Source organism: Mustela putorius, unplaced genomic scaffold, assembly GCF_011764305.1.
Source record: "Mustela putorius furo isolate JIRA1106 unplaced genomic scaffold, ASM1176430v1.1 tig00000151_pilon_pilon_pilon, whole genome shotgun sequence".
In the NCBI taxonomy this organism is placed as follows: domain Eukaryota; kingdom Metazoa; phylum Chordata; class Mammalia; order Carnivora; family Mustelidae; genus Mustela; species Mustela putorius.
The window spans coordinates 14,829,028-14,853,399 of NW_025421296.1; the positions used below are offsets into that span (position 1 = coordinate 14,829,028).

A 24,372-nucleotide genomic window follows, 5' to 3' on the forward strand; every position below is an offset into this window, starting at 1 on the left:
CTGTTTTTTTTTTGTTTTGTTTTGTTTTTAAGTGAGATTGAGGCAAGACAAAGTTCTAGGTATAGATGAAAAAAGAAATTATCTACAATTTTATTTATTTATCCAATAAAAATGTATTAAGTTTCCAGTCTCTATCAGGCACATTTCTAGACATCAGGTACAGCAATAAACAAAACAATATTTCTGTCAGCACAGAGCTCATATTTTATGGAGAAGACAATGCATAAGAAAATTCATTTGTTTGCTTATTCAATCAATGATAGGTGCTTTGAAGAAAAGTACTGGAGAGTAAAGGAAGAAATAACAATGAAAGTAAAAGGTAGGTTGCAATGTCAGGAAAAACGTTGCATTACATGAAGACCTGAATAAAACGATGGGAGAAGACATGTAAATATAGAGGAAAAGAAATCATTCCGGGACAATGGAAAAAGCAAGCCTCAAGGTCGTCATCTTGGCATGCTCAAGGACCAGCAAGGGAGCCAGTGTGGCTAAAGGAGAACATGCAAGGCAAGAAGGCCAGAGAATTACTTGGGTCCTAATCATGGAGAGACTTTTAGGTCAAAAGGCGAGCTCTCAATGTATTCTGAGTGCAATGGAAGCCTTAAAAAGCACTCATTTCATTGTTGCTTCCAAGGTTTATACACAGATATGACTCAAGTTGACCAAAAACTGAATACTTGTCAACTTTTTATAGTATCCTAATCATTAAATTGTATAGCTTGGACCAGGAGAGGGAAACAAGGATGTGTTGATCATTGTGTAGTATGGATCCATTTTCATTTCTTTTGCTGGACAATTAGTACACCCTTCAAACCGACCAAATTTCTTGAAGTATCCTATTAAAATTTCTTTCCCTATATTTTTATCCTTATTGTTTTTTGGTTGTGGTGCATCTGAAACCCCTATTATTTTGATGTTGGATCTCCCATAATTATCTTCTAATTTTCATTTATTTTCACTCTTATTTTGCTTCTGTTTTTTAATTGAGGTATCACTGACCTGTAACATTATATTAGCTTTAGGTGTACAAAATGATGTGATATATGTACATATTGTAAAATGATCACTACAATAAATTTAGATAGCATCCATCACTTCATGCACACAGTAATAACTTTTATTCCTGTGATGAAGGCTTTTAAGATCTATTCTCCTAGCAATTAAAATATACAATACAGTATTGTTAACTATAGCACAATGTTGTACGTTACATGTCCTGGACTTATTTATCTTTTTAAAAAAAATTTTTTTTAAGATTTTATTTATTTATTTGACAGACAGAGATCACAAGCAGGCAGAGAGGCAGGCAGAGAGAGAGGGGGAAGCAGGCTCCCTGCTGAGCAGAGAGCCCGATGCAGGGCTTGATCCCAGGACCCTGAGATCATGACCTGAGCTGAAGGCAGAGGCTTTAACCCACTGAGCCACCCAGGCGCCCCCATATTTATCTTTTAACTAGAAGTTTGTACCTTTTGACCCCTGTCCTCATCCCTCCCACCCCCACCAATCTCAGCCTCCAGCAAATGCCAAGTTGTTATCTATATCTACAAGTTCAGTTTTTTGTTTGGGTTGGGTTTTGTTTTTTTTGTTTTCTGTGTGTTTCTTTGTTTGTTGTTTTTAAGATTCCATATATAAGTAGGATCTATTGTATTTTTCTTACAGCAGCTTGAATGGACTTAGACAGTAACTACATTTGAACACAGGGTCTTTATGGAGATAATTAATTTAAAATGATTACATTACACTGGCCCCTAACCCAATATGACTGGTGTCCCAGAGACATGCATGCACAGAGTAAGACCACCTGAACACCCAAAGAAAAGACAGATGTACAGGCAAAGGAAAGAGGTCCATCTCTCACAACCCTCAGAAGGAACCAACCCTATTGACAACTTGATCTCAATTTCCAGTCTCTGGAACTGAGAAAATATGTTTCTGTTATTTCAACCACCTAGTCCATGGCACCTTGTTACGGCAGCCCTAGAACACTAATATGTTGCTCTCATCATAATATGTACCAGAAGACAATCTCTTCAACTGTGGTTTGGTGCACATGTCTTCGTCTTCTCTTGTGACTGCTTTCTGTTATCTACTCTCTCTTGAATCACCAATCTTTTCCTCTCTCCTGGATAATTCTTCATCAGTGTGGAAACCCTCATTTGATCCTCTGTCCAGCCACCATTTGATGTCTTGTATCTATACCTACACCATTGTGGCCCCTTCAATTCACTACTCTGAGCAAATCTAGTCTGGTTCTAGCCCTGCTCATGCCACACAGTCTTGTAAAGGTCACTTGTCTCCCTGCTACTCTATGCTGTGGAAAATTCTGTCTTCATCTCACAGAACCTCAGCATTATTCAGTAGAGTTGTTTTTTCCCCTTCCAGTAACACTTCCTTCCCTTAGCTCCCAGGACGCCACCCTCCTGTTTTTTCTTCCCACCTTTGTGGAGGAGTCACAATGTACTAGGGTAAGACAAATTGCCAGAGGTGACAGAAAGCCTCCACAAACTTGTTCTTCAATAATAATCAGTGCCCTGGAATGCATGAGATTAGTGTCCCCTATAACAATATCATAAAGTGCATGAAAAAAAAGAGGCCACTCCAGTTTCATGGCCTCAAAATTATGTATAATGTCTAATATGAAAATGTGATTAGTTTATTACAGAGGTAGATAAGTCCTAGACAGGTCAGTTGATGTTGCATTTTGTATGATGTCCTGTCTGATGAGATGAAAGTCAAAATTTAGCTTTGCAATAAAATGAATTTCAGATTTGTAAGAAACACCTTCTGAGCCCAGATCTTCTAGAAAGTGGAGCCAGAAGTAAGGTTTCAGTTCCTAATATTTGTATGAAAGGTGCACAGTCCGGACAGTGAGGTGAGGAAAAAGGTAAAACTAGGCAAGGAAATATATGACACACTGCTGCATGACACATGACAACACTTGCCATCAGCTGGAGAACAACCTGCGTGCCTGTCCACATGCAAGACTCGGGGTAGTCCACAGCAAAGGGTGAGTTTATTTGCTCAGCTCCCTCCTACATCCCATTTCTCGCTGTCCAAGGTTCTCCCTGCAGGCAGGTAACTCCCACACTCTGGCTCTTGTTGTATGGCCACACGGGAGCCAATCCCCACATCACCTAGTGTTCCTCCGAGTCTGAAAGTGGAAAGGCAATTCAGTATGAGTGAGTCATCCAGTGAAAGAGGGGGAGGAGTCAGAAAATCTGAGACAGGACAAACCTGCCTGCAATCTTTGCCTTTCTCTGTAACTTCCTTAAGATGGGTCATCCAGACTAAGATTTAGTACCTCCAGAATTAGTTACCTCATGTCGTTAGGAAGTTTTAACTTGAGTTAAAATCTGACTCCTAATGATCATGCTTTTATTGCTGCTGTCTATGATACTTGCCTTAAGTGCCAGGCAGTGGACTGAGCACATCACTGATGTTGTCTCATGTATGCCTTACACGAGCCCTGTGAGGTATGTATGGCTGTCTTTAGGAAACAGATGAGGGTAATCAAGCTTAAATACATCAACTAGCAGAGCCAGGTTTTCACAGCTATTGAAGGGTGAGCTAGCACATGAAACAGAACTGCCTGAGTTTAGACTGAACTGCTGTGCTAGACTATTACCCTTCACAGCCCTATTGCTCAGGATTTCTTCCCCGAATGACACAGAGATTACCATCTCATCAAAAATACAACCCTTCAATATCAGAGGTAGCTCTCATGGCCTAAGCCATGACCCAATAGCCCATTCTTTATTTTCATGATTACCTCAGTCAAGCCATGTTAGTCCTTTAAAGGTTCTCGGAGATCATCTCTTCATATAGCCATTTCCCACCTTTGAGTACAAATGAGGAGAAAAAAAAAAAGTCATCCTATTTTTTTTTTTATGTCTTTATTTGAGAGAGAGAGAGATCACAAGTAGGCAGAGAGGCAGGCAGAGAGATGGGAGAAGCAGGCTCCCTGCTGAGCAGAGAGCCCCATGCGGGGCTTGATCCCAGGACCCTGAGATCATGACCCGAGCTGACAGCAGAGGCTTAACCCACTGAGCCACCCAGGTTCCCCAAAAGTTCCTATTTTAATTTGGTCTTTCTGCAAATAACACCACACACACACACACACACACACACACATACACACACACTTCAGTGTTCTCCCATGGCACCGTACTAGAACCTGATACAGAGGAATTTACATCTGCACTTCACAGCTTGTTTTGTTTTGTTTTACAACATTTAGAATTGTTTTTGTGTTTCTAGCAGAACTATTGTTACTATATTAAATTCATTTACAATGCTCCTATTTTGTTTCCAGAAAATTCGGATTTCCCAAGGGTTGTGTCAAACTAATTGCCAAACCCCAGAACAAGAAAATTAATGTTAGAATAATATTTCCTGTGTATTTGAAAAGTTATAACTTCTACATGGTCACAATCTTCATTAGTTAAATCTCTGATAAGTACAGCACATTGAGTCATTCAAAGTAAAAGTTATATTTTAGAATGGAAAAACACAGGAAATAGGGGATAGAGCTGTGCAAACTTTGCTTCCAATCTCAGCTCCGTAACTTACTAGACGAGTGCTCTCAGTAAAAGTTACTCCAATTAGCTTACCTTTCTGTTAACCAATTGAGGGTAATGGTTTCCATCTCTCAGGATCTGGGGAACACAAGATACAATAGTTCTTTTTTTTTTTTTTTAAGATTTTATTTATTTATTTGAGAGAGACAGAGAGAGCAAGTGCATGAGAGGGGAGAAGTCAGAGGGAGGAGCAGACTCCCCATGGAGCTGGGAGCCCGATACGGGACTCGATACCAGGACTCCGGGATCATGACCTGAGCTGAAGGCAATCGCCCAACCAACTGGGCCACCCAGGCACCCCAACAATAGTTCTTGACTCAACTTTAATAGTCAAAATGGACTCTATTTTTGATGATAGCTATTCTTACTATATCTTCATAACATTTAAAGTAAGCAAGTTTTGTGGTCCTTAATATTACCATTAATATATTTAATATGAAAACATTCACCTTATCAAATTCAAATCTCAAGTTCTCCTCACCATACTTGGCAGCTTTATACATTTTTTAGGCAAATTAATGCAAAATATATCTATATAGCTACATATTCAGAGATGTCCCCTGGAAATTAATAATGCCCCACATATATTGTTAGGTATTCCATGAGAAAAGTTCCAAAATCAATTGATGTGGGAAAACATAATATTCCCTTTTGAAAATTCACATGTACAATGCCATAATAAAGGCTCAGAGATTCCTTATAGTAAAAAACTGACTTAAATTTGTGTTAATCCAATGTCTTTTGGAAATTATTTGGCCAGAAAATATTTTATTTTCATAGAACATCTATTACTAACTCTCTGGATATTATTGTTACATGGGACCCAATTTGGGAACATTTCATTAGAACATGTATAGATGGAGTGTCTGTAGGAACTACAGAAAAGCTGAATGGAAATAATTATTTGGAGTGTGCTTCCCTGATGTAGGGAACTCTTAGTCCCACAATGTAATTATACGGCACTAGCACAGTGTGTTTCTCAAGGAAGTCATTTTCATGCAGATTACTGGTGGAAAATACAACAGCATAGTATGCATAAGGCAATTCTATTGGCTCTGGCACTGTGAAAGCAATCTGTTCACTTTGGTAATGCCCATTCGAATTTTGCTACAGTTTGTTTTTAGTAATATTGGTTTAATTTGTGATTCTATATGTCAAATACTCCTTTGCCTTTTATTTTTTTAATATTATATTTATTTACTTGACAGAGAAACACAGTGAGAGAGGGAACACAAAAGGGGGGAGTGAAAAAGGGAAAAGCAGGCTTCCCACAGAGCAGGGAGACTGGTGTGGTGCCCAATCCCAGGACCCCAGGATCACGACCTGAGCCAAAGGCAGACACTTAACGACTGAGCCACCCAGGCACCCCCTGTTTTGCCTTTAATTTTTTTTTTAAGATTTCATTTATTTATTTGAGAGAGAGAGAGAGTGAAAGAATGAAAGAGAGCATGAGAGAGGAGAAGGTCAGAAGGAGAAGTAGACTCCCTGTGGAGCTGGGAGCCTGATGCGGGACTCGATCCCAGGACTCTGGGATCACAACTGAAGGCAGTGGCTTAACCAACTGAGCCACCCAGGCGCCCCATGTTGCCTTTTAAAGATTTTTTATTTATTTATTTGACAGAGATAACAAGTAGGCAGAGAGGCAGGGAGAGAGGGCTGGGAAAGCAGGCTCCCCGCCGAGCAGAGAGCCTCCCAGAACCCTGAGATCATGACCTGAGCCGAAGGCAGAGGCTATGGTTTGCCTTTTAAAAGTACACAGTCACACCAGGAAATTTCATAAATTTTGTAAAGGTAGTTCCTGCTTCCTAGCTGATCAGCAAAGGTGAGCAGGCAAAGACACAGACTTGGAGCCAGAGACCTAGCACAGGGTCAAGCTTTGTTACTCATGAGCTATCATACCCTTTGGAGATCAGTTTCCCATCTGTGAGTCTGGACAAGATAACCTACATGGTAGCATTGCACATAGTGATAAATTCTATATACACATAAAGTGTTAGTATCAAAGTCAATATTGCTAGAAAACAGAGACTAAAGTTCTACATATGTGTATAAGCAAGAAATAACAATCGTTATATGTTTGAGAGGGATTCTGTTCCTCTTTGCTCATATTTCTTTTTTTTTTTTAATATTTTATTTATTTATTTGACAGAGAGAGATCACAAGCAGGCAGAGAGACAGGCAGAGGGAGAGGAGGAAGCAGGCTCCCTGCTGAGCAGAGAGCCCAATGCGGGACTCGATCCCAGGACTCTGAGATCATGACCTGAGCCGAAGGCAGCGGCTTAACCCACTGAGCCACCCAGGCGCCCCTTTGCTCATATTTCTAAGTGGGGATTTCTACTCTATTCCTCAAAATGGATCTGTATCTGAGGATGAATTTCAGCCTTTCACATGGCTCATCACATAAAAATTGATCCACCTGATCAGGGAGAAGTCGGTGTCTGACATCCATTGGCCTCCGGTCATCTATTTGTTATGATTTCCCTGGGACTTCAGTGCCCATCTCCTTACTCTCTGCTCATGGCTTTCTGCACTCCCAGGTGGCTTCACTGGGCAGGCTGGGACTCTTGGGGGTAGGGGAAAGTGAAAGAAGCCTGCAGTTTGGGGCGGATAATTTCAATTCAGAGATGACATTATTAGCAACCCTATTTTCTTGCTCCAAATGCAAGCTACATTCTCCAGTCTAGCTCCACCACCAATAAAAATAACATCTTTCATTTTTTGGCATCCTACTTCCCACCCCCCATCCCCACCCAGGGAGAAAGAATGTGATTGGCTCTTCAGAGAGGAATCTAGTGACAAAGAGCATTACTTATAAAAACCACATATCAAGTCTATAACAAAAAAGACAGACCATACCAAGCATTGTTGAGGATGTGGAGAATATGGACCCTCATATGTGCTGGTGGGAATGTAAAACGGTATAGTTCCCTTGTTGTTTTGGGAAAGAATTCAGCTATTTCTGAAAATGTTAAACAGGAACTTACTGTTACCCAATAATTCCACCCCTGGAAATTCACCCAAGAAAAACAAAAGCATGTATCCACACAAAGATATGTATGTAAAAGTTCTTGGCATTCTTATCCATAATAGACCAAAATTGGAGACACTCCAAATGTCTGTCAAGAGATAAATGTGTTAGGATACGTTAGGGGCATCTGGTGGACCCCACCAGAGAAGCATGAGGCTCTTGATCTTGGGCTTGTGAGCTCAAGTCCCCAGTTGGATATGGAGATTACTTAAAAAAAAAAAAAAAGCACTTTGAAATAAAAAGAGATAAATGCATTAAAATGTTATATTCATTATGGAATGCTATTTAGCTAATAAGGAATGAACTACTGATATGTGCTAAAACATGAATGAATCTCAAAAGTATTATGCCAAAGAAACTAGATGAGAAAGCCCACATATGTGATTCTATTGATGCCAAGTGATCAAAAAGGGCAAATTCATAGAGTTGGAGAGGTTCCATAGAGTTCTGTGGTTCCTAAGGCTGTGGAAGGGGTAGGAATTAACTGAAAATAGGCAAACGGGATTTTGGGGGGGGCGGATAAAAATGTTCTAAAATTGGATTGTGGTGATAATTGCACAAACTCTGTATATTTACTAAAAATCACTGAATTATACTTATAATCAGTGAGTTTTATAGTATGTAAATGAAAACTGAACAAAGCTGCTAAAAATTAGCAAAGCCACATAATATTTTAAACTGGTGTGCTAAATATAACTATTGAAACTTAGGAATTTTATTTGAAAATATGCCTTCACCACATCTCCTTCTTTCTCCGGCACCTGCTGTCTGCGTGACGTTGCTTTGTTCCATCATTGAAAGGTCCTTGTGGGTGCCTGAGTCTGTAATGTTACGGCCCAGTTGGAACCTGGGGGTGGAAGCGAGCGAGGGAGGCAAGAACGACAGCTCCTGGGAAGCAAAATAAGCTACCGTCAGCTCCATGCTGGACCAGAGCACCTGCTGTCTAAACCGTCTGGAGGAGAAGAATGATCACGTCCATGCCTGCCCCCAGGAGCTTCTTGAGTCCAACCTGCAGACACGCCATGAGTTGCAGCAGCAGCTCTGGAAGGCCCCTAGTGATCCCAGTCCTTAGGCTCTAGAAGCCCTTCAGTCAGCCCTAACCCTGCTTCCCTGGGCTTGGGGCTGTGGTCTGGGCACTCACCATCTAGCTTAGATATCTTCTCAAGGGCTGTCCCACAGGTCCTCGGGTGGGTTTGCCTGCTCGGGCCATCCTTCTCTTACTACCCTTGGTGTGACTGGGCCGGCCGCCACCACCCAGCGTCTCTTCTTGGGATCAGGTCTGGGACAGCCTACCTGGCCAGCTTACCCCATCCCAGGGCATTCCCCACTCCGCATCTACATTAAATGGGTTTCTAACACAAAACAAGGAAGAGAGGAAGCGAAAAAGGAAAAGAAGAGAGGAGAGCAGAGGAAGAAGGAAGGGAAGGGAAGAGAAGAGAAAAATGAAGAGGCTTTCAAGCAGTATTCGAGTTCTTTGGATGATTATTGTCTTGCGCCATTTAAAATATCATAATAATTGTACAAGAGGATCCAGGCAGGTGAAAATTTTGCTACCAGTAAAATACAGCCAGCTGGATTTTTGAACTCATCTACAGGCAGCTCCCATTTGCAGGTCCATTTTGTAGCCCCTTCACAGCTGAGTGAAAGGATCCAATGGTACTCCTTACCCCGGAAGCTCTTTCAACTTGGAGTTCCAGGAGAGTAGTAAATTTGGAGAAATCCTATTTTTTCAGAATTTTCTTAATTTTGATATGAAATGGGTATATACATCTCAGTAAAATAATAGTTTTATATCTACAACACCTTGAAGAGTGATACCTTACATTTTGCATGACTTACTTTTGTTTTTGAAATCAAGAAAATGGTTTATAAAGCTAGGCAGAGGTCTGATTCAATAAATCTATAATTTATTAAACAATACTTCTGAAGCATAAGGGCCATGCCCAGAATACTTATTTTCTCCAGGGCTCTCACTGGTAGATTTAGGCACATTAATAATAATGGAAGTATTTTTCATGTACTATAGGCTGCAATGACAGACTATGACCTAAATCTTATAGTCTGTAAGCCAGATGAGTAGATAGTCAACACCAAACCTGGAAAGCAGTTACTTAGGTTCAGTTGTTATTTTCCTCATGCTCCATGACTGCAAATGCAGACAGAAACTGACTATGAAGTTGTTAAAGTGAGTTTGAAAATGATCATCAGAAACAAGAAGTAAAACACTGACGGCTAATGAGCTACCAATAATTAAAACATTGTAGAGCAGGGACGCCTGGGTGGCTCAGTTGGTTAAGCAGCTGCCTTTGGCTCAGGTCATGATCCCAGCGTCCTGGGATGGAGTCCCACGTCGGGCTCGTTGCTCGGCAGGGAGCCTGCTTCTCCCTCTGTCTCTGCCTGCCATTCTGTCTGCCTGTGCTCGCTCTCGCTCCCTCTCTCTCTGTCAAATAAATAAAATCTTTAAAAAAAAAAGAAAAACCTCTATAAAAAAAAAACATTGTGGAGCAAAGTTCCCCAAAAAGAGAGATTCTAGAATTATTGAAGGAGAGAACCATGGGCAAGGATCTCCACCTCTGCACTGAAGCATCTCGTAAATCTTAAACTCCACCCCCGATGGTCAGACAGGTGAAAAATGATCTAGCAAGAGCTTTCCACTAGCAGCTAGTAAGTGTGTTCCATAAAACATTTTGAGGAATCAAGGCAGAACATTTATAGGCACAATGTGACTTTTTCTTTTTATTTATTTTTTTTAAAGATTTTATTTATTTATTTGACAGAGAGAGATTACAAGTAGGCAGAGAGGCAGGCAGAGATAGAGAGGAGGAAGCAGGCTCCCTGCTGAGCAGAGAGCCCGATGCGGGACTCAATCCCAGGACCCTGGGATCACGACCCGAGCCGAAGGCAGCAGCTTAACCCACTGAGCCACCCAGGCGCCCCACAATGTGACTTTTTAAAAGACTTCATGCTCCCCCCACCTTTTTTTTCTGTATTCTGGAAAATTAAAAGCTACTCCCTGAGTTGTACATGAAAATTACTTTTATACACACAGCAAAGTTGTCAGATCCATTCAGGATGGTTTTTTATGGGATGTATTTCTTTTTCTCCATGACATAATAAGGCCTAAGACTTCCTTGCTTAGAAATCCTTGAAGCTGTTTTATATCTTTAAAACTTTTAATGGTGGAATTACACCTCACATAAAATCTACCGTCCTATTTTTAAGCATACAGTTTAGTAGTGTTAACCCTGTGCACCCATTGTGCAACCCATCTCCAGAATTTTTTTCATCTTGTAAACCTTAAACTCTATCATCTTGTAAAACTGAACACTAACTCCTTATTTCTACCTCCCTACAGTCCCTGGCAGCACCATTCCACTTTCTGTCTCTATGAATATAACTACTCTAGGTACTTCATTAAAGAGAACCTTACAGTATCTGTCTTTGTGACGTTTATTTCACTTTGCATGTCTTCAAGCTTCAACCATGTCATAGCACACATCAGTACATCATTCCTTTTAAAGTTGAGTAATAGTCCAATGTATGTATATACTACATTTTGTTTATCCATTTATGTGTCAGTGGACCTTGGGCTGCTTCCACCTCTTGAATATTGTGGATAATAATCCTAGGAACATGGGTGTACAACTATCTCTTTGGTATTCTGCTTTCAGTTCTTTGGGATTTACCCAGAAGTAAAATTGCTGGTAATTTTATTTTTAATTTTTGGAGGAACCGCCATACTGTTATCCATAATGCTTGCACCATTTTACATTCCCACCAACAGTGTACATGGTTTCCAGTGTCTCCATACCCTCATCAACACTTGTTCTTTTCTGTTTGATTTTTTAATAGTAGTCATCTTAATGGATATGACATGTTATTGCATTGTGGTTTTGATTTATATTTTCTTAATGATTAGTGATATTGAGCCTCTTGTCATATGCTTGTTGGTTTTGAAACTTTAAAGTTAAAAAATATGGCCAGTTGTTACAGGTCAACTATTTTGCCTGTAGATTCCCATTAACCATGCTATTTGTTCAGTGAACATCCTTTCTTTGGAAGCATTTTCAAGAAATAATGGCTTGGAACACACACACACATCTACAATAAAAAGACATGTCAAAGTTTTGTGCTTTTTAAATATATTTTTTAAAGTATTTATTTATTTGACACAGAGAGAGAGCACAAGTAGGCAGAGCACTAGGCAGAGGGGAGAGGGGCTCCATCCCAGGGCCCTGGGATCATGACCTGAGCCAAAGTCACCGACTGAATCACTGAGACACACCAGTCCTGTGCTTTTAACAGGAAACACCACAATCATCTTAACAAGCACCTTTCATAAAAGAATCTGTTACAAATAAGCAAAGCCTAATGGCTGGAAGAGTAGGTAAAATTCTGTTCTCACACCTGGGTTGATGGTTGTGTTAATTTGCTACTGTTGCCATAATGAAGTTCTATGGGGTGGCTTAAACAGTAGAAATTTACTTTCTCGTGGTTCTGGGCACTAGATGTCCAAGATAAAATTGTCACCAGGGTTGATTTTTTTTCCAAGGCTTCGCTCCTTGGCTTGTAGATGGCCCTCTTCTCCCTGAATCTTCATCTGATCTTCCTTGTGTGTATGTTGTGTCCTTATCTCTTCTTATAAAGGCACCAGTCATTGTGTTAAGGCCCACTCTAATGACCTCAATACCTTAACTATCCTTTTAAAGTCCTATCTCCACATACAGCTCTGAGGTACACATGGATAGGATTTCAACATATGAATTTTGGGGAGACACAACTAGCTGTAGCGGATGAAGAGAAGATAACACACGTCTGGCTGGAGTCCAGCTGAGAGACCAGACTCCAAATCCAGCTGGGAGGAAAGCCGTGGGGCAAAGTCTGTTAAGGAAAACTAATACCCTACTCAAAAGGTTAAAGATGGCCTTCATAACATTGTGTGGGATTGTGAATGAAGAGTCCCTAGGGTCAAGAAAAACAGAATCTGTCTTCTTGGAACAGCAAAAAGGGTGACCCTAGAGAGAAGAAGGAGTCACTCTCTTTTGTATTCCTATGGTGGTGTTTCTTCCAATGACTTACACCAACTACCAACAAAAGATTTGCTTCTAACCTGTTGTGGGTTGCCCTTCATGGCTTTGTCTCTTCCTCAGCCTTGCATCCTACTCATTTTGTTCTTTTTCTGTGTGGTTTACTTGGGTTACTACCTCAGAAGAGATGCATTTTCTTTTGGGGGATACATTAATATTTGTATTGTGGGTTAAACTGCCCATCAGGCAAAAACATGAATGTAACCCATTACCTAAGTAACAGAATCTTTCATGCATCATGGAATCCATTTCAGTCTTATTATCATAAAAGACCTCCATGGATTAGCTTTCTGAGCAGGTAGTACCTGTTGGAAGTTGAATTTATTTAAATAAATATGTATCTTCTACATAAATATTAGTAATAAATTTAACCAAAGAGGTGAAAGATCTCAACACTGAATATTATAAGACACAGATGAAAGAAACCAAAGCCACAAACAAATGGAAATATAATCCAGTCTCACAAACTGGTAGAATTAATAATGTTAAAATGTCCCTACTACCCAGAGAAATCTACAGATTCACTGCAATTCCTATCAGAACTCCCCAATGGCATCTTTTACAATCCTACTATTACCATGAAAGACCCCTAATAGCCAAAAGTAATCTTAAGAAAGCCAGCAGCATCACACTTTCTAACTTCAAGCTATCCTACACAGCTATAGCAATCAAAACAGTATGGTATTGGCATAAAAAACAGACACAAAGATCAGTGGAACAGAATAGAGCACCCAGAAGTAAACCCATGCATATATGGTTAATTAGTTTTTGACAAAGGAGCCAAAGAGGCACACTGGGAAAACTGGACAGTCATATGCAAAAGAATGAAATGGGACCACTCTTTTACACCATACACAAAAATCAACCTAAAATGGATTAAAAAGACTTGAATGTAAGATCTGAAACCATAAAGTTCCTAGAAGAAGACACAGGGTAAGCTCCTTGATATTGGGCTTGGCAATGATTTTTGGGTTTGACACCCAAGTAAACCACACAGAAAAAGAACAAATAAGCAAGAGGGACTACAAACTAAAAAGCTTCTGTACAGCAAAGGAGACCATCCACAAAATAAAAAGCAACCTGTGGAACAAGAAAAAATATTAGTAAATCACATATCCAATAAGGAGTTACTATACAAAATATATAAAGAACACAGATAGCTCAATAACAAAAAAACAAATTAACTCAAAAATTAAAAAAGGTCTTGATTAAACATTTTTCTGAAGAAGACACACAAATGGCCAACAGATACATGAAAAGATCCTCAACATCACTAATCCTTAGGGAATGGCAATCAAAACCACAGTGAGATATCACCTCATACCTGTTAGAATGGTTATTATCAAAAAAACAAAAGGTACGTGCTGGTGAAGATGCGGATAAAAGGAAACCTTTTGCACTGTTGGGGGGAATGTAAATTGTTGCAGCAGCCACTTTGAAAAACATTATGGAGATTCCTTAAAAAATTAAAAATTGAACTACATTATGATCCCACAATCTCAATTCTCATTACATATCCAAAGGAAATGAAAGTAAGATATTGAAGAGATATGTGCACTCTCATGTTTATTGCAGCATTATTCACAATAACCAAGATATGGAAACAACCTAAGTGTTTGTCGGTGAATCAAAAGATTGAATTATATATCTATATAGTATGGAATATTATATATAATATATAAATTATATAATTTTAATTATAAATATATATCATTATATTGTTACATAATATATATTTATTACATAAATTAAATATCATATACATAGTATGGAATATTATATAAAATATGGTATATTATTCACCCTGAGAAAAAGGAAATCCTGCTCTTTACAACAGCATAGATAGACTTTGAGGGCATTATGCTAAGTGAAAGGAGTCAGAGAGAGAGACAACTACTGCATGGAATCACTTATACGTGGAATCTAAAGAAGAATTTGAAGTCACAGAAATAGCAGAAAAATGGCTCCAGTGGTAGAGGCTGGGAAATGAGGGAAATAGGGAAAAGTTGGTAAATTTGGTAAATTTCCAGCCGTAAGATGAATAAATTCTGGGGATCTAATGTCAAACATGGTGACTATGGTTGATAACATTGTATTGTATAAATAGAATTTGTTAGGAGAGTAGATTTAAATGTTCTCACCAAAAAGTAAAAAAGATAAAAATGTGAAGCAATGGATGTTATGAGTAACTAGATGGGCAGATTCCTTTTACAATGCATGTATTTTATCAAATCATCACAATATGCGCTTTTAAATCTTACAATTTCATTTGTCAAGTATACCTCAATAAGATGAAAAAATGTATGTGTAATGTATGTATATCTGTGTGTGTGTGTGTGCGTGTGTGTGTGCAATTTAAGGACATGGGTCTGATTGACCTTTATTTCTAAAATTAAATATGTATTTAAGGGTGCCTGGGTCTCTCAGTTGATTAAGCTTCCGACTCTTGATTTCAGTTCAGGTTTTGTTTTTGTTTTTTCCCAAAGATTTTATTTATTTGAGAGAAAGAGAGTGAGAGTGTGAGAGAGAGCATGAGCAGGGGTTTGAGGGAAGAGGAAGAAGAAGACTCCCTGCTCAGCAGGGAGCCCACCCCACTGGGGCTCGATCCTAGGACCCTGGAATCATGACCTGAGCCAAAGGCAAATGCTTAACAAACTGAACCAGCCATGTACCCCTCAGCTCAGGTCTTGATCTCAGGGTCATGAGTTCAAGCCCTGTCTTGGAGCCTACTTAAAAAATAATAAATTAAATAAGTTAAATAAACAAAAAAATAAATATGTATTTTATACCTGCTAAGCAGTTATGCATAAGAATTCTAACATTACTTGGGGCACCTGGGTGGCTCAGTGGGTTAAGGCTTCTGCCTTCAGCTCAGGTCATGATCCTAGGGTCCTGGGATCAAGCGCCACATTGGGCTCTCTGCTCAGCGGGGAGCCTGCTTCCTCCCCTCTCTCTGCCTGCCTCTCTGCCTACTTGTGATCTCTGTCTGTCAAATAAATAAATAAAGTCTTAAAAAAAAAAAAGAAGCCTAATATTCCATTGTTGCTCAAATAAACACAAGTGGATATATTACTCTGGGACCCAGAAAATTGGAAAGATAGTCCATGCTCATGAATTGGAAAAGAATTAATGTTAAAATGTCCACACTACCCAAAGCATCCTACAGATTCTGTTTATATCGAAATGGCAAAGCAGGGCTTCCTGGGTAGCTCAGTCAGTTAAACATCCAACTCTTGATCTTAGCTCGGGTCTTGATCTCAGGGTCATGAATTCAAGCCCTGTGTTGGGCTCCATGCTGGGTGTGAAGCCTACTTTAAAAAAAAAAATGGCAAAACAGACACAAAAGTTTCGAACTGACCAGATGGGGGTGAGTCACTGTTTATGTTTTATTTGGTTCTACTACTTCCCCTCTGAAATTGTGTGGGAGAGTCTTAAGTAGTGGCCTGGAGAGTTTAATTTCTGCAAGGCCAGTCCTAGCCAGCCTTGACAGGCCCATCTCCTTATTCACATCCTTGAGGCATCTTGGCACACTCTGGAACCCTGTGAAGCTTGGGTAAACTTCTGTTTATAACCAGGACGCCTCCGGCTTCCCACGCGTGGCCTGTGGCCCCCAAAGCAGGAAGTTCTAACCATAGCCTTCATATGCCCTTTCCTTTACTTACTGCTTGTGGCTCAGTTTCAGTTCTCAAGGATATGCTTCTGAATGAGAATAACAATTGCAGTCTCATTTTTAGACCAAAAAATGGGCTAATGAGGGATTAATTCAACTCAATGCAAGACCAAAGCTCTCCAGCCCTCATTCACCTTCTCATTATCTCAGGAGGAGGCTTAGTCCTGGCCCTATAGGCCCCTGCCCTGGGTGAGCTCCCCCAAGACACTCAGGGCCCAGAGTGTGGTGTCTTTCAACTCACAGATGAGCTCCTCTTCCAACACAATCTGAGGTCCGGACATTTTCTCCTTCCCCAAATTCTGGTCTGTGATCAGCAAAAGCAGTCTAAGGTAGCAGTGGGGCTCATAGTAGGGCAGTGTCGCTGTGGTACTTACTCAGGCTGCTAAGCACTACGCAGATTTTGCACACAGCATGGTAGATATGAGGAAGGCAGAGGACAGAAATGGTGGGAGTCAGGCCAGCTCAGGAGCATCCCTGGCCACCCCATGGATAACATGATCCCTGGGTACATGTCTTCCTCCCTCAGGAGGAAGGGACACTGTACATGAGGCTGTCTGGGAAAGAGGGCAGTCATAGACTCCAGGTAGTCACAGAAACAAGCTCCAGTAGTAGGTTTTTGTCTGGGTTGGAAATACGGATGTGGACTGCAAAATGAAGAGAAAATGTAACTTCTTGATGTATACATTTTGTGGTATTTTTGAAAGTGATCTGATTATTCTATGATATGGCAATGCTTGATTCTGAGATCCTGGTATCAGAGGGAGGGAGAAAAGAAGGGAGAAAGGAGAAAGGGTTTTAAAAGGACATGCTAGGGGCGCCTGGGTGGCTCAGTGGGTTAAGCCTCTGCCTTTGGCCCAGGTCATGATCCCAGGGTCCTGGGATCGAGCCCCACACTGGGCTCTCTGCTCAGCAGGAAGCCTGCTTCCCTCTCTCTCTCTCTGCCTGCCTCTCTGCCTACTTGTGATCTCCATCTATCAAATAAATAAATAAAATCTTAAAAAAAAAAGGACATGCTAATTAGAATTCTAATATCATACTATGCACTGCAATTAAGGAAAGGAGTCTGAACCCCAGACCTGCTTTAAATCACATTTCCCCTAATTAACCTTCAGTTTTGGGCACTATCTATTGTCTCTGTCAACTTCCTTTTTTATTAAACAGTCACCTCAGAAAACCTGGTCTAGCTTCTACTTTCCCTTACGGAGTAGAAAGGTTTTATTTAACTGACAGGTTAGGAGAAAGATCTTCATTGACACAGATTAGCCCTGGCTGAAACCTACTTTGAAGGACGATTGAGCAATATTGCCTAATCCCATGATGCCGGTGTTACATGAAGTCAACATTTTATTTACTCATTAACAACCATTTACTGAGCACCTACTTTTGCATGCAGTGTTCTGGATTGTGAGTCTACACCAATGAATGAGACCAACCAGGTGCCTGAGGTTATGCACTCACTATCCTTGTGAAAGAAGACAGTCCACTGACAAGTAATCAAATGAATAATAATAATAACAATAATGGGTACTATGAAACATTTTAAAGAGCGTCATGATTGAGAGTGTTGTAGGTGTTACATCATATGGGACAACCAGGAAAGGCCCTCTGATGAGGTGACATTTGAACAGACCGTGAATGGAAGAAGGAATGTGCCTGGTGTTTTCAGGCAGCAGGAAAAGCAAGCCCGTGTGGCTGGGGGTTAATGAGACATGGTCAGGGAGGTCTGAGAAGTCCTGTTTGCTGTCTTCTTCTGTTACCCAGGAGTCAAAAGAGCCACAGCTTGTGAATAGGTATGGGAGGTGCCCTGGGTAGAGAACAGCTCCAGGAGCAGCAGCAGAGCTGGGGAAGTGGAGATCACCCAGGCGGGTGATCTAACTGGGGTGAGGTGTGCGCCCAGCATCATGGAGCCCTGAGAATGCACATGGCGCTTGAGTGTTCTGCACCAAGGAGAGGCTCCAGTCCTCCTATCCTACACCCTTCAACCCTGCCCTTCCTCTGCACTTAGAAGAGAACTTATGAATCACTTCGGCACTAGCCCCAGGTCCTAACCTGAGTTCATCTGCCATAGCAGTACCACTTTGTCTGCAGATTTTTGTCCTGTTTTTTCTAGATAGTATTCTCTTTACAACATGGAGAACATTGCCTATATCTCTCTCTTCCCATTTTCTTCACCGAGTAATAGGCACATGCAATAGACAATGTTGGAATGTGTTTTAAGAATTTTTAAATTGGGGCACGTGGCTGGCTCAGTTAGTGGAGCATACAATTCTTGATCTCAGGGTAGTGAGTTCAAGCCCCATGTTGGGAATAAAGATTACTTTTAAAAATCTTAAAAAAAAAAAAAAAAAGGTGCCTGGGTGGCTCAGTCGTTAAGTGTCTGCTTTTGGCTCAGGTCATGATCCTAGGATCCTGGTATCAAGTCCCATACTGAGCTCCCTGCTTCTCCCTCTCCCATTTTTCCCAGCTCTTATTCCCTTTCCCTCTGTGCTCCTCTCTGTCAAATAAATAAATAAATCTTTTAAAAAATCTTTTAAAAAGTTTTTAATAGAAAAAAAGTTAGAAAAGCACTTTCTTTCTTTTTTTTTAATTTTTTATTTTTTATAAACATATATTTTTATCCCCAGGGGTACAGGTCTGTGAATCACCAGGTTTACAGAAAAGCACTTTCTTAAAGAAAAAAAATGTAATATCTTTTTCTGATTTCTTGAACTTAGTTGTGTTTGGTACATGACATCTGCACAGAAACACAGGGGTGACACCCTCTGAACCTTCCAAAAGGCAAAACTTGGTCACTTGCTTCTTCCACCACAACCTGAAACTATAATTTAAGGCAAGTCGATCCAAGCCGCAAGTGTGTGAATGCCTGCTGATACTAGCAAACATTTTGTTTTTGAGTTCTTCAAAGATTTGACATTTCATTTTTAAACCTTTTTTGAGTATAAGTGACACACAATGTTTCAGGTATACAACATAGTGATTGAACTTCTTTATACCTTATGCTATGCTCACTGCAAGTGTAGCTAACACCTGTCCTCATACAACGCTATTAAAATCTCATTGACTATATTCCTTATGCTGTGCCTTTCATCCCCGTGACATACTCATTCCATACTTGGAAGCCCGTATCTCTTACTACCCTTCACTCATTTTACTTATCCCACAGCCGCCTTCCCTCTGGCAACCATCAGTTTTTTCTCTGTATTCATGGGTCTGATTCTGTTCTTTGTTTGTTCATTTGGTTTTAGATTCCATATGTGAGTGAAATCATGTGTTATTTGCCTTTCTCAGTCCGACTTACTTCACTTAGCATAATGAAGTCACCTCAAATATCATTCTTTTTTATGTCTGTGCAATATCCCATTGTGTATATATACCACATCATTATGCATTCATCTACCAAGGGACACTTAGGTTGCTTCCATATCTTGGCTATTTAAATAATGCTGCAATATATATAAGGGCTCATATATCTTTTTTAATTAGTGTTTTTGTTTCTTTGCGTAAATACCCAGTAGTGGAATTGTTGGATCATATGGTATTTCTATTTTCAATTTTTGGAGGAACCTCTATACTCTTTTCAGTGGCTGCACCAATTTACATTCCCACTAAGAGTCTATGAGGTTTCTTTCTCTTCACAACCTCATCAACATTTGTCATGTTTTTGTTATTTTTTCATCTTCTTGATTTTAGCCATTCTGGCATGTGTAAGGTGCTATCTCATTGTGGTTTTGATTTGCAACTCTCTCATGATGAGTGATGTTGAGCATCTTTTCATGCGTCTTTTGGACATGTGTGTTTTTTCTTTGGAAAAATTCCTATTCAGGTCCTCTGATTTCTTAATTGATTTTTTTTTTATGTTGAGTTGTACACATTCTTCTTATGTTTTGGATATTAACCTCTTATCAGATACATCATTTCCAAATATATTCTCCCATTCAGTAGATTGCCTTTTTGTTATGTTGGTGGTTTCCTTTACTGTGCAAAAGCTTTAGAGGACTTGACACTTCAAATGAGTTAACCGAAATGGAAAAGTGGAAAACAGAGGAATATATTTTAAACCAATGATGTACAAAAATAATGTGACCCATGGAGCGCCTGTGTGGCTCAGTCGGTTAAGTGTCTGCCTTCAGCTAAGGTGATGATCTCAGGGTCGAACCCTGCACCAGGCTCTCTGCTCATCAGAAAGCCTGATTCTCTCTCTCCCTCTGCCAATAGTCCCACCCCGATTTGTGCTGGCTCCTCTCCCTCTCTTGCTCTCTCTCAAATAAATAAAATCTTTAAAAAAAAAAATAATGTACCCTATGGAAATACCTAAAAGTCTTACACTTGACTGATGTATCCTGTGGCCATTGCGTGATAAGTAAATAAATAAACATTTAAAAATAAATAAGCAAATAAAATTGAATATGGAGTCCAAGGAAAAGCTGCAAAGTTGTATGTGACACAGCCCACCCAAGTAGAATATGAAAATGAAATGTTAAGCTCTTACCTGAGTTGCCTTGGCAGCTCTCAGTAGGCAGAGAAACTGCATGGGATCAGGGGTCATGTGGAATATGGCTGTACCCACTATCAAAATATTTACCAGAGGAGGGATCAAAGATCAAGGATGGTTCACATGCAGGTGCTAACAGCTGCAGAGACTTTGTGCTCAGTACGTCCCTGAACAATTTAGCACTTTGGCTAAATTAGTTCCCCTGGGCAGAAGTTCATCTTGCTTTTTAAAGAAGTCCGTTAATAATCAATATAGCCAGAGCTTTCCAACATCCTTTAATTCTAAGTAGCAATAACTGCTTGGAGACTTGTCAGGGACCTCAAACAGGAGAATATCAGCAACACAGAAGCCTGGAGACCTGTTTAGTAATGGTCCATAAATCCCATGTTCTGAGTGTGCTGCCAGTCAGCAAAATAGGATTGACAGTAGTAATCCATTAATAGAAACCAGCTCCAAGAATGATCAATACTTTCTAAGCGAACTGACCTCTACAAACTCAAATTTGAACCTGCCCTGTCTTAAATCTACCATCATTTATTTATATACCATAACATGAAACTTGTAGTGCTTTAAGACAGTATTGGTGGGCAGTGAAAAATAATTTGAACAAAGAGAAATTACAGTTCAAATCTGGGTATCATAATGTTGAATGCTTATTAATTAAAACTGCCTTTGGAAATTATTGGCAATAAAATTTTAATAACTTATACAATGTTAATATTGGATAATTTTAAATTACTAATATAGTATATTGAGTGACCTTACATAAAAAAATGTAAAAAATTTAGTTGCAAAATATATTTATAGTAGCATATAATATTTTATGATTTTAAGAAAAAGTATGAGGCTGAAGAGAGAAAAAAAGGGTTAGAGAAAGTGATCAACGATTGAGTTTAAATCATTCTAAAAGCATGGTTCCTTTAACTACCTAAGTCATGATAGTATCTTCTCCAGATTACATTGGATTCTTTTGATGAAGTGAATTCTAAAAGTAGCCTATTTAATATTAAGAACAAAAATCACGAGTCCTAGTTGTGTAACCTAGCCAAAGAGCACAATAAAATTAAACGTGAGCTTTGGGATGAAAAAAATAAGGTCCCTGAGAGTGTGAATGACTTAGTGGAGGTCAAACAGAGAATCCTGCTGAGCAGAGTCTTGAAAACAAATCCTCAGACAGGTGCTAGTAAACCTTCAGTGGTGCCAGACCGTCTGCAATAAATTAAATCATTCCTCCTCCTCTCCATTTGGAAAATAAGAGCCTGCTTGACAAACAGCTAAGTGAAACCCTCGCTCTTAGGGTGAAAATCCACTTTTTAAATTCACCTATGTCATTTATTTTGCTTAGCTCTTCTGCCAAATTGTGGAGTTGTTTTGATGAGAACTTGCAATATTCATACAAAACAAGACAGGAGATTGTTTTTAATCTTTGTTCATGAAGTTTTTTTCTTTTTAATTCCATTGTTTTTTAGTCTTAAATACAAAGAAAAAAATGGGGGACAGTATATTCACTCATATTTAAAAAGCACTGTTATCAGTGCGATCTAGATCTGTAAGTTCTCAGTTAAGATTTCACACTTATTGTTAGAATATTTTTTTGGTAGTAGACATCTGGGAACAAATGAAGACAATTATCTCTCCATTTTAAGGTACATGTGGTCAGTGTGAGTGTATTAAAGATTCATTAATAAGTTTATCTATGACCTTATCTTAAAAGAATAAAATAATCCTTCCTTTAAAAATTCTAAATTTTTATTTTAAAAATATGATAATATCCAAAAAGGGTCCTAATGCCTTGGTTATATACTAAATGTTTTTAGATTTTTTACAGTTAGAACCTTCCTGGGAAATCAGTTAGCCCATAGTCCATTCCAGTGTTTGTGATATGGATCACATTACAATATTCTTACTTTTAACTGAAATTTCTTACTTCAACCATAGATCACTTGCAGCTAGGGAATAGGTGTTTATTTATTTACTTTTTTAAAGATTTTATTTATTCATTTGAGAGAGAGAGAAAGATGCAGAGAGAGCACAAGCAGGGGGAGAGGCAGAGGGAGAGGGAAAAGCAGACTCCCCGCTGAGTTGGGAGCCTGACCTAGGGGCTCCATCCTAGGACCTGGAGCTCATTACTGGAGAGGAAGGCAGACACTGAACCATCTGAACCACCCAGGTGCCCCAGGATAAATGTTTAGAAGTAACTACACAGTAACAGCATGTGCTCACATTCATTTTTAAAACTGTCTTAGTTCACAAACTGGCACAGAGTTTCTCTGTGGATATATAAAATTAACATTCAACTTCCAAATACTGAATAACACATAATTTTAAAATTGCATTTGAGACTTAAGTAGAATTTCTAAATAAGTAGATGTGCATGGGCTCCTTGGAGCAAGTGTTATCTCAAAGAGTGCTGACCTCACAGCAACAAGATGCCTGCCTCTTGCTCCCCTTGCAGTTGCTGACAGGATGTCTCTCCTGTGATCTCCTCTTCCTATGCTCCCCTTCCTCCCTACTCTTGTTGGGTGAATGGTTGATGGTGCCAAATGAGTTGGAAGATTACTTTATTTGAATGCATGTTTAGCTAATTTTCTTAAACATTTCAGAGCAGATGTTTTCAACTGATATGCAAAAACAGAAACCAAAAAGGCATCACAAATCCTGAATATGACATAAGATCAAAAAATATTTATAAATATTTAAAGCCATTATTAAACAATTTCAGGATTAGAAAGCTTCTTTAAGATTCTGCACCAGTTCCAAAGTGTGGGTATTTTTCCTATACCACCAACTCAGGTACCAATTCTCTGATATCAGTTGGGTGTCCTACAATTCAAGTCATTTCTGATACTACTTACTGGGAAACCGTGTCAGATCCTACAGGTTAAGGGCTCCATCCTACAAGACTGCCCCTCCCCCCAATTTCCGTTGCCAATCACACCGTCCAGTCTTTCCCCTTGCCCCAGAGTTTAAGGGGTGGAACTGAAAGTTTCAACCCTCTAATCATGTTGGTGTCCATAGCAACCACCTACCCCATATTTAGGGGATTTCCAAAAGTCACCTCAGGAACATAAACTCAGTTGTGGTTGAAACGTATTTGTTACGAGTAAAAAGACAAGCAAAAGCTTCAAAATGATTTCAGGAACTGAAGACGAGAGACCAAATATAGCAAAAGATGCTCCCATTGTTTTATTGCTTAGGAAATTTCAAGAGTTTTAGGAGCTCTGTGCTGGAATCAGGGACAAAGACCAAATATGTATTTATTATAAATTACAATAGCACAGTCCACTCCCTAGTCTCCAGGGAGGGAAGAGGGCCTAGAGGTTGAATCAATCACCAATGGCCAGTGACTTAATATTCATGCTTATGTAATAAAGCCTACACATAAACCCGAAAGGTTGGCGTTTGTGGAGATTTTAGGTTTATGAACATGCGGAGGCTCACAGAAAGTGGCAAGCTCAGAGAGGACATAGAAGCTCCATGCTTCTTCCCTGTGCCTTACCCTCTTCCATCTGGCTATT

The 24,372-nt window shown here is 39.6% G+C and overlaps 1 long non-coding RNA gene and 1 pseudogene across 1 annotated transcript in view; one reads left to right on the forward strand and one right to left on the reverse strand.

Moving 5' to 3' along the window:
* Positions 1–3,000: 3,000 nt before the first annotated feature.
* The window catches only part of LOC123390903, a 71,924-nt gene continuing 50,552 nt past the window's right edge, over positions 3,001–24,372 (reverse strand). The window contains exons 2-4 of the long non-coding RNA XR_006605498.1: positions 4,611–4,655; positions 3,770–3,836; positions 3,001–3,151 (exon numbers count right to left, since the gene is read on the reverse strand). This is a non-coding gene — a long non-coding RNA (uncharacterized LOC123390903). The remainder of the gene's footprint in view (positions 3,152–3,769; positions 3,837–4,610; positions 4,656–24,372) is intronic.
* On the forward strand, positions 8,432–8,677 carry LOC123390902 (annotated as a pseudogene).